Raw genomic sequence first — 12,924 nt, forward strand, 5'->3', positions numbered from 1 at the left:
CTCTAGCTCCATACGTGCTGTTGCAAATGGCAAGATTTTCGTTCTTAGTAATATGCCATGTGCGTACATATGTATGTATATGTACCATACCTTCCTTATGCTTATTCATCTATTGATGGATATTTGGACTCTTTCCATAATTTGGCTAGTGTTGCTAATGCTGCTATAAACATCAGGGCACATATGTTCCATCAGGGCACATATGTTCCTTCAAGTCAGCATTTTTGTGTCCTTTGGGTAAATATCTTGTGCAATTGCTGGATCACAGGGTAGTTCTTTTTTTTTTTTTTTTTTTTTTTTTTTTTTTTTTACTTTATCTGAGAACCTCCTGACTGATTTCCAGAGTGGCTACACCAGTTTGCCTTCCCACCAACAGTGCAGGAGGGTTCCTCTTCCTCCACATCTTCACCAACATCTGTGGTTTCCTGCATCTAAGAAAATATGTTGATCTATGTATTTACAAAATACACAAATACAGAAACTTAAAAGGTTTGGGCAACATGGGAAAATGAATAGGACCAGGTTTGGGAATGAATCTCTAAGGTCACTTACCACAAGAAGATGGGCTCTGTGGATTACCACAGATCTGGTGCTGGTGACCAAAAGTCATTCAATCAGTCCAAATTAAATACCTACTTTTTCTCCTGTTCTTAATTAAAGCTGGTTATCTAACCTAATATAAATCCAGATCTCCTATGAATTAACATTATGGAAAATTTATTATAATAAGTTTACCGCCTGGTGGTAACAGGAAAAACTCTGAAGGCAGCTTTGGAAATTATCAAAGAAAAATAAATATGTAATGCATATGGTAGATCTTGACTAGAAGTTTCTACCACCAACTGTGCTGGAGGGAGTATGAGGTTCCAGGGTTCTGCTTGTACTCTGTAAACTACAACCTTGTGGGAGGCTAGGAACTGAAAAATGTCCTGTCCAACTATGTTTCTTGCTGGCCATTCTTATGCATCCTCTTTCCTACCCTTCAGATATCCCTGTGTTTATTCCTTTGTTTCACACCTGTCTCCCAGAAGACCAACATTAGACTATCTGTATGGTGTTCTCCATTCTGTACTTAGTTGCCTCCACATGCCTGATACATTGTACATGCACTCACACAGTAAATACTCAACAAACATTTTAATTAGCTAATTAAAATGTTGACTGGGGCCAAAGGTGAGGGAGTGGAGGAGGGACTTGGGAAAACAAAAAGGGGACAATGAAATAAAAGAAGAAAGAAAAATCAAGAGGCCTAACTCATTGACCTTCTTACTAGAAGCAGAAGCTGCCCAAGGCATTTGTAGACCTGCACAATATTTACTTAGAGTATGAACATCTATGTCATATATGCATATTTGTAAATTCCAACTGGTATTTGATAGAAATACACAATGTTTCTTGTAAAAAAAAAAAAAAAAAAGAGTCACTGCAAATGGCTGAAGGCTTAAACAGTAGCTCAGCTGGTATTTCTTTCTTTTTTTTTTTTTTAAGATTTTATTTATTTATTTGACAGACACAGATCACAAGTAGGCAGAGAGGCAGGCAGAGAGAGAGGAGGAAGCAGGCCTCCTGCTGAACAGAGAGCCCGATGTGGGGCTCAATCCCAGCACCCTGGGATCATGACCTGAGCTGAAGGCAGAGGCTTTAACCCACTGAGCCACCCAGGCGCCCCTCAGCTGGTATTTCAATCAAGGTTCCATCAGAGAAACAGAACCAAGAGGAGCTATGTGTAATAAGGGATTTAAAATAGTGATTTGACCCAACCGAACTGTGGGAGTTGGTTAAACCAGACATCGAAGGCTTTTGTTTCCAGTGCTGGGGCCCAGAGTGAGTGGGGCAGGCACTCAGGAAGGAAAGGTGGGTGTGGTGGGAGATAGAGAAAGGAAAGATTGGAAGCTGTTAGGACATGAGATGGAGCACAGATGGACAAGCTCAAGCCCACCTCTCTCACTGCTCCCAGCTTCCAGGATGCGAGTGACCTGCAGGTGAACCTAGCACTCTTGGGCCAAAGCTAAGTGCTCCAGCCTAGCACAGGAGCTGGAGGAGATGTGGGCCTGGCTCCTGTCCCTTTAAACCAGATGAGCCAGCAGAGAGTAAGACCACGCATGAGCAGGACAGCTGCTATGCTGCACCCACCCTCTGCGCATGAAAGCTACTTGCTGCTGCTTGGCCTCCCCCTTCCAAGTCTCACATGCAAATGCCCCCATGGAGGACATTAACTCTGGAGGGAACTCTGCAGGGAAGGGACTTATGGAAACATTAGATAGTATTCAACTACCAGTTTTCTTTGGGTACAGATTTTCAACTACAAAATTGAAAGTTCTTCGTAGAGATAAAGCCCAAGGTTGTTTATTTCTTCTTGCTTGAGCTTGATATTTGGTGCCTTCCAAGGAGTATGTCCATTTCCTTGAACTAGTTGAAGGTACTGGCTGACCATTGTTCGCAACATTCCGTTTTATCCTGGTAATGTATATGGACCTGTAGTGATGTCTCCTCCTTTTGATCCTGGAATTGGCCCTTGCCACCTTGGATCCAATTACTATCATTGCATTTAGGTTTCCCAGTTCAGTGACAGCAGTTCCCACTGTAAGTTGGGGTCTGCAGAGAACAGCAATTACAAAGTTCCCCAAGGATGCCAGCGCTCCTTCCACAAACATATTTCTCATAGTACTTGTGAAAGGTGTGTATTCTGGACCCTCCCAGTGTGGGTAAACAGGTCTGAAGTGACAAATCCACTCTAACATTCCAATCTCCCTTAGCCACGTGATGCATTTAATAGGATTCTGGCCCATGTAAGCCACCATGATGTGTTAGCTATTAAGATTACTTCAAAATTAACATGCATTCATTCTTGTAACTTTACACTGAAATTAATATAAGTAGGCTTCTCCTCCTGCAGATGCCATTGGCTTTAACTTTAAGTGTGATTTGAGCACTTACGTATGTTTGACTTTGTAAAATTTAAACCAGAACAAAGATGGCTAGTGTCCGTTGGAGCAAGCAGACTCCATTCAAGGCTAAGTTGTACTGCGTTGCATTTGCTGGTATGAGATTTCTGGCATTCCCTTGGAACATTCAATAGAGTCACCTATAGTTAAAACAAAATAAAACACAGAGCAAAAAGGCAACTCGTGGGGTGGAATATTATCAAAAAATCAATCACAAAAGACAAGTGCTGGTGAGAAACGGGAACCTTATATGCCATTGGCTGGAAGGCAAACAGGTGCAGATACTGCAGGAAACAGTTTGGAGGCCCTTAAAAACTTGAAAAATAGAAGTACAATCTGGCAATTCCACTTTGGGGTATATAGCCAAAGGAAATGAAAACAGGATTTTGAAAAGACACCTGTACTTGCAGGAGCATCGTAACATTATCCACAGAAGTCAAGGTAAGGGAACAACCTAAAAGTCCACCAACAGATGAAGGGGTAAAGAAGGTATAGTATGGATGCCCAGTGAAATATTATTCAGCCATGAGAAAGAAGGAAATCCTGCCATTGGTCACAAGATGGATGGGACTTGAAAGCATTCTGCTAAGTAAAATAAGTTAGATAGAGAGCGACACGGGAGCATGAGTGTGGGGAGGTGTGGTACAGGAAGAAGGCATATGTGTTTTGTTCTTGGTTCCTGGAATTTCCTGAGGGGGGGGGGGGAGAATGTCTTTGTTAGGCTAATAAAGTGGCTTAGGATGGGCCCCTAGAAAGTTCCAGGATGGGGATGGTCTACAGAAAGACCAAGCGCGTGACTGAAAGTTTGAGGTTTTCGGCTGCCGGAAATCCAGGGAAGAGAGGGGGCCTGGAGATTTGAGTTCAGTCTCTTGACTGGTGAGTCAACCAATCGTGTCTACATGACATAACTCTGGACCCCGAAGGTCAGCGGGGCTTCCTGGTTGGTGAACGCACCCAGCGGGTTCACTGAAGGCTGATGCACCAGGAGGATGATGCGCTCAGACTCCATGAGCCGATGGCAGAGAAGCTCTGTGTTTGAGACCTTCCCCAGACCTCACCCTACATATATCTTGCATAATCCAAATGTCATCTTAAGGATAAGAAAATCAAACTAGTTGTAGGGAAGTTGTAAGTTATAGAGTCAACTTAACTAAGCTGCGATGACTACGGACTCAGACAGCGTACGTGAGTCTCAGAATCATGACACCGAGGAAAAGAAGGCAAACAGAAAGAGTACACACTGTGCGACTCCATTTTTCTGAAACCCTGGAAGAGACACCTGTGATCTGCCGTGCCAGAAAGCAGACCAGTTGTTGCCTGGGCGAGGCACGGCGGGGAAGGGTGCTTGGGCGGGGCCGGGAGCGCTTTGACACAATGGAAGCATTGTGTTTAATCTTGGTGGTAATCATAGGGATGTAGAAATGTTTCAAAAAGTCATTGAAATGTCCCTTTTTTTTTTTTTTAGATTTTTATTTATTTATTTGAGAGAGAGAGGGAAAGAGAGAATGAGCAGTAAGGAAGGGCAGAGGCAGAGGCAGAGGGAGAAGCAGACTCCCTGCTGAGCAGGAAGCCTGATACGGGGCTTGATCCCAGGACGCGGAGATCAGGACCTGAGCCGAAAGCAGACGTTTAACCGACTGAGCCACCCAGGTACCCCCAGAAAGGTATCTTTTTAATGAATGCATTTTTATTGTGCATAAACTGTACCACAATAGAGCGGACTTATTTAAAAATTGGGGCTTGACTGAGTCCAGGTTTTCCACTATTAGCTGTAGGATTTTTTTTTCACTTAATCTCTCTGCGGGCTAACTTTGAAGAATTCTGAATTCCAGCTACTGAGGAAGCATGTTCTTAAAACTGAAAAACAGCAGGTTCAAACCATCCCACAGTCCTACAGTCCCTTCCCCTGCTCAGACTCTCTCTCTCTCTGTCAAGTAAATAAATAAAATCTTTTTTTAAAAATGTAAAAACTGTACCAAGAACAGGAGTGACAGTTCAGCCCTACAGGTAACACAAAATGATTAGTCCAAAGAGGCTTTAGGCTTAATCACCACCGGTGGTCACTCACAATGGCCAAGTAGAAAGACAATACAGTTTTTTTTAAGATTTTATTTATTTATTTGACAGATAGGGACACAGCAAGAGAGGGATCACAAGCAAGGGGGAGAGGGTGAGGGAGAAGCAGGTTTCCTGCAGAGCAGGGAGCCTGATGTGGGGCTCGATCCCGGGACCCTGAGATCATGACCAGAGGCAAAGGCAGACGCTTAATGACTGAGACACCCAGGTGCCCAAGACCATATACTTTAAAGTTTTAATACTAACATTAGCCCACCCAGAGCCGGCTTATTGGCATGATATTATGACAGCCTTTAGCCAGCACACTTACGCTCACAGCTGCCTTTTGATCTTTTTATTCTGTGTCATTCTGCACCAAAAGAAGGAGGAGGAAGTTGACAGTGAGAAAAAGGGAAGACAAGAGAATAAAAAGGCAACAGCCACAGAAAATAGCATATTTTCTTCCTGCTTTCATGGTCAGAATAACTTTTTATCATTGCCAAAAGGAAAGGCGACTGCATTTGTATTTCACACCTATAAATGTGCAAGGAACATCGGCTATAAAAAGCTCGCTCGGTGCTCCGGCTCCGGCAGGGCGTGTAGCCTTCACTTCCTCTTTCCTCCGAGGTTCATTAAGGCACAGAACAGAGGCCTGGAGAAGCCATCCTGACAAAAGCAAAATGAAAACCCAGACAATTCTTATAAAATGTGAATTTTCTCTGAGTGAAAGATCTTTAGCCTCTTAACGTGTGTTATATCCATCCGCTCTATCAAACTCTGTACAAGTGTGATTTCATTCTGGAAAAAAAAAGAGAGAGAGACAGAGAGACATTTCCACCCTCCTTAAATTAAAAAAAAAAAAAAAGCTATTTGAAGTCATTGCAATAGCAAATGATTTATTTGTACTTGAAAAGTCTTTATATGATGTGTATGTATTCGCAAGGAAGTTGAAAAACTTCCTCTCTCTCAAGTGGTTAAAAGGAAAACCACAGGGTCCAAATACTTTGTGACTTTTTAAGTTGGAAGATTAAAGACTTTCTGGTATGAGGAATTTGAGAAGCAAGACAGAGGATCACAGGGAAAGGGAGGGAAAAATGAAACAGGAGGAAACCAGAGAAGGACACGAACTGTCAGAGACTCTTAGCTCAGGAAACAAACTGAAGGTTGGGGAGGGGAGGGGGGGCGGGAGGGGTGGGGTGGGGGGGTGATGGACAATGGGGAGAAAAAAATAGTTAAATAATAGGAAAAAAAATAAACATAACCTTTTAAACCCCGCCAGAAAAAGACTGCTTCTGAAAGTTGAAGTCAGTCCTCAAAGATTAAGAATCATTTTCATGATTTTTTTAAAGACTGTAGTTATTTATTTGACAGAGAGACACATGAGAGAGGGAACACAGGCAAGGGGATTGGGAGAGGGAGAAGCAGGCTTCCCACCGAGCAGGGAGGGAGTCTGATGCGGGGCTCGATCCCAGGACCCTGGGATCAGGACCTGAGCTGAAGGAGGACACTTAACCACTGAGCCACCCAGGCGCCCCTCTTGATTTTTATTTTTACCAGCAGAGGATCAAAGTGCCTTTTGCACATTATGGTGGAAAGAAGAAACCATGTTCTCAATATGTTCAAAGTCACAGAACTTCTCTACCAGGATGCAATCTGAAACACGATGGTTATCTCCTTATTGCCCAGTGTTCTTCCAGGAACAACAAAACGGGAGCAAATAAGACAGTTTAAATGTCTACGTTCCTCCTGGTTTTGATTGTTGTGTCCTGAGTTTCTACACTTAGCCTTGTCCCCTGAGGCCTTACTTCATCTGAGTCCCCTTCAAAGTCTCCCTCCATTCTGTCATCCACCACACACACCCTCTGGGCTCACTTCTTGTCTGGGACACGCAGGATGAGTTGTGCCGTGGAGGTTCTCCCCGCAGCGGGCTCCTGAATGGAGCTCCGGAGTGGATGGAGCCTGAGGAACAGGAAGCAGAATGACTGATTCCACACTTCCATACTCCAGCAGATGCACTAGAGGGAAGAGACATAAAACACATCGACGAAGCTCAAATATTTCCTAGGTACAAGCCACCAGTCAGAGACTGATGTATGTGGACAGCTCTATTCAATAATCACAAACACACATTAGGAGGGTTTAATCCTATTAGTCATTCTATTTTAAGTTAACATCCAGTTTAGTTTAAAATGTGGTTTGGGGGCACCTGGGTGGCTCAGTGAGTTAAAGCCTCTGCCTTCGGCTCAGGTCATGATCCCGGGGTCCGGGGATTGAGCCCCACATCGGGCTCTCTGCTCAGCAGGGAGCCTGCTTCCTTCCCTCTCTCTCTGCCTGCCTCTCTGCCTACCTGTGATTTCTGTCTGTAACAAAAAAAAAAAAAAAAAAATCTTTAAAATGTGGTTTGGGGGGCACCTGACTGCCTCAGTCAGTGGAATGTGCAGGTCTTGGCCTCAGGATTATGAGTTCGAGCCCCACACTGGGTGTCGAGATTGCTTAAACAAATAAACTTTTTTTAAAAAGAGAGAGAAAAGAAAAAAATAATAAGATATACTCTTGTCTGTGCTGACTTTGGTAATACGTATACTAAAATCGGAATGATACAGGTAAGATTAGCATGGCCCCTAGGCAAGAATGACTCACAAATTCTATATTTATGTTAATATATATTTTAACATATATAATTTAATATAGTATTTATTATTTAATATATTATTTAATATACATTATATCAGACATATTTTTGAATTTTTATTATATATAATATGGAATATTATTCAGCCATAAAAAAGAATGAAATCTTGCCATTTGCAATGGCTGGAATGGAGATAGAAAGCATTACACTAAGCAAAATGAATCAGTCAGAGAAAGACAAATACCATACGATTTCACTCATATGTGGAACTTAAGAAATAAAACAAATGAGCAAAGGAAAAAAGAGAGAGAGAGTGAGACAAACCAAGAAACAGACTTTCAACTCTAGAGAACAAACTGATGGTCACCAGCAGGGAGTGTGTGGGGGATGGGTGGAACAGGTGATGGGGATGAAGGAGGCACTTGTCGCGATGAGCACCAGGTGTTGTATGGGAGCACTGAACCACTCTATTGTACACTGCATATTAATTAACTGGAATTAAAATAAAAACTTCAAAAGCCGAAAAAGATAGCTTTGTTTGAAAGAGAAGATGAAGTCACAGGCAGGTCTGAATGAAATCTCACCCAGTGGAATTCAGGGTAGCTAATGACATGGCACAGACGAGACACTCGGTAAATATTTCTGAATGAATAAATGAATGATTCAGAAAGGAAAACAGAACTAAGAGACAAACGGCCTTATGAGCAAATTCTCACGTTGGAGAAAGGGACAAGGGTTAGGGAAGCTGCCTGTTAGACCATGTTCGTGGTTGAGAATATCTTCTGTAACAAAAATAAATAACTCTCTCCAAATTAGTCAATAACTTCAATAAAGTTCATTTCAAATTTCATTAAGTTTTTGTGTGGAACTTGGCAGGCCAATGTTAAATTTCATCTGAAGGAAGAAAGGTCCAAGAAATCAAAACTTTTTTTGTGAAAAATGTCCTCGCTAAAAATGTCCTTGCTAAATATCACTATACAGGAAACTACTAAATCACTGCATGTTAATTACAGTGGAATTAAAATAAAAACCTCGCTTAAAAATATCATTATCAAGTATAATGATTAAGTCATTAAGATTTTGACACGGTAAAGACAAAAGGACAGTTACAACATATTAGAAAGTAAATATGGAAACCTGCTCTATCCCTGAGCTAACAATATAAATCAGTGAGGAAGGATTAATTATTCAATAAATAGTTTGAGGTCAATTGATTAGCCATATGAAAAAAGATAATGTAGGCGCTAAACTTACACCAGATCTAAAAGTCCATTTTAGGAGTATTAAAACCCTAAATATGAAAAACAAAGTTTTTTTAGTTTCAGGAAAAAAATGCAGGAGAATAGCTTTTTTGAATTGTGATATTCGGGAAAGAAGTCTTGTTTAAGATACAAGAAGCATAAACAGTTAAGGGGAAGAATCAATTGGTTTAATGTCATCAAACCTTAAAACCTCTGCATGAAAACGGACACCATTAAAAAGTGAGAATAGGGGCGCCTGGGTGGCTCAGTGAGTTAAAGCCTCTGCCTTCACCTCAGGTCATGATCTCAGGGTCCTGGAATCGAGCCCCGCATCAGGCTCTCTGCTCAGCAGGGAGCCTGCTTCCCTTCCTCTCTCTCTCTGCCTAATGGTGATCTCTGTCTGTCAAATGAATAAATAAAATATTTTTTTAAAGTGAGAATAACTAAAACCTCTAAATTGCATACTTTTTAAAGGCATGCAAATTATATCTGAATAAAGCTAACCTTCAGAAAGTTGAAAGATGGGGTGCCTGGGTGGTTCAGTCGCTAAGTGTCTGCCTTTGGCTCAGGTCGTGATCCCAGGGTCCTGGGATCCAGCCCCGCATCGGGTTCCCTGCTCAGCAGGAAGTCTGCTTCTCCCTCTCCCTCTCCCCCTGCTTATGTTCCCTCTCTCACTGTGTCTCTATCAAATGAATGAATAAAATCTTATTTTTTAAAAAAGTTAAAAGACTTGAAACAATGAATACTTACTGCTTCCCACCCACAAAAATTGACAAAAATTTTAAAGACTCACAATACCAAGTGTATGCATAGATGCGGAGTCCACTGTCGGAATAAACCTAGGGAGGGTATAAAGTGTTACAACCACCTTGAAAAGAAATTGGTCAACTTCCACCGTATGCAAAATGCTGGGACCCTAACACCCAGAAAGCTCATTTCCACATGTATATGCTATAGAAACTTGAGCCCATGTGACCTACAAAGCGAATACAACACATTCACAGCAGCATCGTTTTAACACCAACAAACTTCATAATCATCTAATCGATCACTAAAAGGGAAATGTTTAGATTTTGAAAATTCATGAGGGAACTGCTGTACAGCGGGTCAAGATGAATGAACAAAGCTGCACGAATCACGGAATCATTGTGGAGAAAATAAGTCGTTACCTCTGGAGAGGGCTGGAGGGGAAAAAAATCTGAAAGATACAAAGGAACACAAACAGAGCTCCAACTTTATCTCTAAAATGTTTTATTTTGTATTTCCAAAATCTAAAAAATCCAAAATAAATATAAATTTTTAAAATGTTGTTTTTAAGATCCAGGTCATGTTACTGGATTGTTATTATGTCATTTTCATGTTTTTTATATTTGGAATAATTTCACAGGAAATAAAATGCCCTTGCGGCGTGTAACAAACATGATTCTGAAATTATAGCAAATCATACTTTTGGTATGAGAGCATCAGCTCTATCTATATACTTCATCATCAAAAAATTTTAAATTAAAGGGATAATAGTAGACAGTTTCAGTTATGTAGGATGGATAAGTTCTAAAAATCTGCTGTACAGAATTGTATCTATAGTTAACAGTACTATATTGTGGATTTTAAAATTTATCAAGGAAGTGGATCTCATTTTGAGTGTTCTTTTTTTTTTTTTTTTCCATTTTGAGTGTTCTTATAATAACAATAGATAGGGACGCCCGGGTGGTTTAGTCGGTTAAGTGTCTGTCTTCTGCTCAGGTCATGATCCCAGGGTCCTGGGATCGAGTCCAACATCACTGTCAGTCGTCAGACTCGCAGCTTAGCGGACAGTCTGCTTCTCCCTCTCCCTCTCCCTCTCCCCCTCCCCGCTTACTCCGGTACTCACACTCCATCTCTCTCTCTCTCTCAGATAAATAGTTAAAATCTTTAAACAAACAACAAAAAAAAAGATGGGTGAATAGATAGACAGATAGATAGGAATAGTAGCAAAGATTTACAGAATGCCCTAGAAACAGGTCCTATAAAATGAAAAAACTATTCCCTGCATTCCTAGTAAAACATGCATGTAAGGGTGACACACAGAATCCCTAGAATTTAATCCAGTCTATTCATCCCCCTTCAATATGGAACTTACTGTGTATTGATGTCCTGATAGATCACTCCTTTTGTCTTTGAAAACCAGATCACGTTCCTTCTGTGACTTCCCTAATATGTCATAATAAGGTCATAGCGCCAATAATGAAGCAAGTTTTTTTACTAGCCCCTCAATTTACTTTTTTAGATAAGACCCAGCTGTCAGCACCCGGAGGACCCCAGAAGCAGGAACTCATCAGGGGGCAGCAGGCATCCACTGGATTTGTTTCCTTTCTCATTAGGTGACTCCAGCTGTGGTCTCTTTCACCTTGGAGGAACTGTGAGCGAATGAGAAAACAGGCAAAGGGGGCACTAAGATTAAAGACGGATGTGAGCCTGACCAGGCAGTGAGCGAGAAATGCCTGGCAATGGAAAACCGAGCAAGGAGAGCACATGCATAATGTCACAAGAAGAAGATCTCGACCTAATGGACCTTGCACCAAACCTCACACTGAGAATAGGATTAAGGGTATGGGGCACCCAGCTGGCTAAAGTCCGAAGAGCACGCTACTCTTGATCTCGGGGAGATGGGTTCGAGCCCCACATTGGGTATAGGGATTACTTAAATAAATAAACTTTTTGAAAAAGAAAGTATAAATAAGAGTGAATATCAAAGTCTTTACTTAGATGCAAAAATCCCAGTACTACATTTATAGGATTAGGACTAAATCAATTAGCAGCCATATGTTAATTTTTTTTTTTTTAACTTAATGGACCAAATACTTCTTGTCAGGAAACAATGAATTATGGTTAAAAACCAAAAATGCCACTGCAGCTTCAGACAGAATCTAGGAAGAGAGTGCTTGCTGACCAGGTCCATGGGGCCTCATAACAACGTCTGGGGCTCTGTGTTTCATTCTGAACACCATGTTTTAAGAGTTGCTTGAACACATATAAAGAACAGTAAAAATGGTGAGGAAACCAATAAACTCTTTTATGAGGAAGAGAGGAGGAATGATGAACAGAGCTGAGCTCCTACGGCCATCCGCAAGGAGTGAAATCAAAGGGCAATCTTAATCCTACTGGACACAGACAACATCTGTAGTCACGTCACAAGGGTGTTTGATTCATGGTGGGCCCATCGTGAAAACCACCTCTCATGCTGGTATTATAGGGGTCTGGAAATGGGGTGCTGCTCCCCCTGCAACAGTAAAACTCTCAATTCTCCTCCCTACGCCTGTGTCTCCCCCTGGGTCTTCTCAGTCCAGGAAATAACAGAAATAGCCACCAGATTGTTCAAGTCAAACCTCTAGCAGGTATCCTTGATCTCGTATCATAACGACACCCAGTCCATCAGGAAACCTATCAGTTCTACCTCGAAAACATACCCCAATCCCAGCCAGTTGTCTCCATCTTTACCGTCACTGCTGTAATAATTCAAGTCGCTCAACCACGTCCTGGGCTCTCCTGCCCTTCCTCCTCTTGCCTGTCTCCCCAACTGGTGATCCTCCTTCGAAATGGCTGGAATCTCACAACTCTCCCCTCCTAACTCACAGAGAATTTTCTTTCTTTCCTTACAAATCCCTGTGTGATTGGAGCCCTGCCAGCCTTGTCCCCTGCAGTGAACTGTGTCCCCCAAAACGATAGGTTCGATCCCTAATCTCCCCCTCATACTTGTAAATGTAAGCTTACTTGGAAATAGAATCTTTCCGGATGTAAGCAAGGTGTGATGTCATTACAGAAAGCCTTCATCCAGTGGCTGCGGTCCCTACGAGAAAAGGAAAAGATCACATGAAGACAGAGACCCAAAGAGAGCATGTGGAAGATGGAGACAGAGACAGGAGGACTGTACCAAGGATGTCTGGTGACCACCAGAAGCTAGAAAGAGGCAAAGAAGTTCCTCCCCTAGAGCCTTCAGAGGAAGTAAAGTCCAGCTGACAGCTTGACTTGAGACCTCTGGGCTCCGAATGGAAAGGCAGTACATTCCTGTTGT

General features: G+C 41.9%; 1 long non-coding RNA gene and 1 other non-coding gene across 3 annotated transcripts; one reads left to right on the top strand and one right to left on the bottom strand.

The window, feature by feature from the left end:
• Window positions 1-1,403: 1,403 nt before the first annotated feature.
• LOC131811543 (uncharacterized) lies at window positions 1,404-9,757 on the bottom strand. 2 transcript variants are annotated; one of them, XR_009345978.1, is made up of 2 exons: window positions 6,873-9,757; window positions 1,404-5,666 (listed from the first exon to the last, which is right to left on the bottom strand). It is a non-coding gene; the product is annotated as an uncharacterized LOC131811543 (long non-coding RNA). The 2 variants fall into 2 exon arrangements; XR_009345979.1 differs by having other exon boundaries at window positions 6,860-9,757.
• On the top strand, window positions 7,560-7,669 carry LOC131811969 (U6 spliceosomal RNA). Its single transcript, XR_009346208.1, has one exon. It is a non-coding gene; the product is annotated as a U6 spliceosomal RNA (small nuclear RNA).
• Window positions 9,758-12,924: the final 3,167 nt, after the last annotated feature.

The sequence above is a fragment of the Mustela lutreola genome, chromosome 11 (assembly GCF_030435805.1).
Source record: "Mustela lutreola isolate mMusLut2 chromosome 11, mMusLut2.pri, whole genome shotgun sequence".
Lineage (NCBI taxonomy): Eukaryota > Metazoa > Chordata > Mammalia > Carnivora > Mustelidae > Mustela > Mustela lutreola.